Raw genomic sequence first — 2500 nt, forward strand, 5'->3', positions numbered from 1 at the left:
CCCTGGTGCGGGCGGTTGCCTCGACCACCATCGGCACACGCTGGGCCCTGGTGCGGCAGCTTGCCTCGAGCACCATCGGCACACGCTCGGCCCTAGTGCGGTCGGTTGCCTCGAGCACCATCGGCACACGCTGGGCCCTGCTGCGGCAGGTTGCCTCGACCACCATCGGCACACGCTGGGCCCTGGTGCGGGCGCTTGCCTCGACCACCATCGGCACACGCTCCGCCCTGGTGCGGCAGGTTGCCTCGACCACCATCGGCACACGCTGGGCCCTGGTGCGGGCGGTTGCCTCGACCACCATCGGCACACGCTGGGCCCTGGTGCGGGCGCTTGCCTCGACCACCATCGGCACACGCTGGGCCCTGGTGCGGCAGGTTGCCTCGAGCACCATCGGCACACGCTGGGCCCTGGTGCGGGCGCTTGCCTCGACCACCATCGGCACACGCTGGGCCCTGGTGCGGGCGCTTGCCTCGACCACCATCGGCACACGCTGGGCCCTGGTGCGGCAGGTTGCCTCGAGCACCATCGGCACACGCTGGGCCCTGGTGCGGTCGGTTGCCTCGAGCACCATCGGCACACGCTGGGCCCTGGTGCGGGCGCTTGCCTCGACCACCATCGGCACACGCTGGGCCCTGGTGCGGCAGGTTCCCCCGACGACCATCGGCACACGCTGGGCCCTGGTGCGGCAGGTTGCCTCGAGCACCATCGGCACACGCTGGGCCCTGGTGCGGTCGGTTGCCTCGATCACCATCGGCACACGCTGGGCCCTGGTGCGGCAGGTTGCCTCGAGCACCATCGGCACACGCTGGGCCCTGGTGCGGGCGCTTGCCTCGAGCACCATCGGCAGACGCTGGGCCCTGGTGCGGCAGGTTGCCTCGAGCACCATCGGCAGACGCTGGGCCCTGGTGCGGCAGGTTGCCTCGAGCACCATCGGCACACGCTGGGCCCTGGTGCGGTCGGTTGCCTCGAGCGCCATCGGCACACGCTGGGCGCTGGTGCGGGAACTTGCCTCGACCACCATCGGCACACGCTGGGCCCTGGTGCGGCAGGTTGCCTCGATCACCATCGGCACACGCTGGGCCCTGGTGCGACAGGTTGCCTCGAGCACCATCGGCACACTATCGGCCCTGGTGCGGGCGGTTGCCTCGACCACCATCGGCACACGCTGGGCCCTGGTGCGGGCGCTTGCCTCGAGCACCATCGGCACACGCTGGGCCCTGGTGCGGGCGGTTGCCTCGAGCACCATCGGCACACGCTGGGCCCTGGTGGGTTTAGGCACATCTTCAAATTTCTGCCGTGCCAATGCCATTTTTATGGCTTGTAAATTCATACAATGGTCCCCTAAGCCTTCACGTGAAGTTTCGTTGGAAGATGACTCGTTTTCTATTTTTCACGATTTTCGAAACTTTTTGCGGTTCGGGATTTTTTAAAATTTTTTTATAAGGATTTTTGGCCCCAAATTTTGTAGGCATGATCCTTCTATTTTTGTTGGCATGCACAAAAAAATTCAGCTAAAAACTCGAAGTAGAGAAGATTTTGTGACCGTTTGAAAAAAGTGTCCCCATTTCAGACACTTTAACGGCTACTGGTAGCAAACCTGTAAAATCTCAAATGCTCTTTAAGGGGGTGTGAATTCTCAGAGGTTTGATGAGGGATAGGGGGCCAACACAAGGCCAAGTACCAGCACCCATCGCACATCATGTGCGCACACCCCCCCGGCCCCCCTCCCAATCGCCGGAACCCCAATACCGCCGGTCAGGTTCTCCGGCGGTACTCCGGCGATGCTCCGGCGATGCTGTCCCGAGTGAAAAAAATGCGGCACCAGCACATGCTGGAGCCAAGCATGGGCACCGTGGCTCAAAATCGAACTTCGGCCAAGGCCTCGACCATCAATGGCACATGATGACGCATGGTGATGGCACATGCATCGACCATCATCGGCATAGGCTGCCCTTCGGTACGGGCACTTGCCTCGACCGCCATCGGCACAAGCTGGGCCCTGGTGTGGGTTGTTGCCTCGATCACAATCGGCACATGCTGAGCCTTGGTGCGGGCGGTTGCCTCGAGCACCATCGGCAGACCCTGGGCCCTGGTGCGGCCGATTGCCCCGATAACCATCGGCACACGCTGGGCCCTGGGGCGGGCGCTTGCCCCCAGCACCATCGGCACACGCTGGGCCCTGGTGCGGGCGCTTGCCCCCAGCACCATCGGCACACGCTGGGCCCTGGTACGGGCGGTTGCCCCGAACACCATCGACACAAGCCGGCCCTTGGTGCGGGCTCCTGGCTCGACCACCATCGGCACACGCTGGGCCCTGGTGCGGGCGGTTGCCTCGAACACCATCGGCACACGCCGGCCCTTGGTGCGGCCGGTTGCCTCGACCACCATCGGCACACGCTCGGCCTTGGTGAGGGCGCTTGCCTCGACCACCATCGGCACACGCTGCGCCCTGGTGCGGGCGCTTGCCTCGACCACCATCGGCACACGCTCGGCCTTGGTG

The sequence above is a fragment of the Durio zibethinus genome, unplaced genomic scaffold (genome assembly GCF_047325235.1).
Source record: "Durio zibethinus cultivar Kanyao isolate XHJ-2024 unplaced genomic scaffold, ASM4732523v1 HiC_scaffold_3, whole genome shotgun sequence".
Lineage (NCBI taxonomy): Eukaryota > Viridiplantae > Streptophyta > Magnoliopsida > Malvales > Malvaceae > Durio > Durio zibethinus.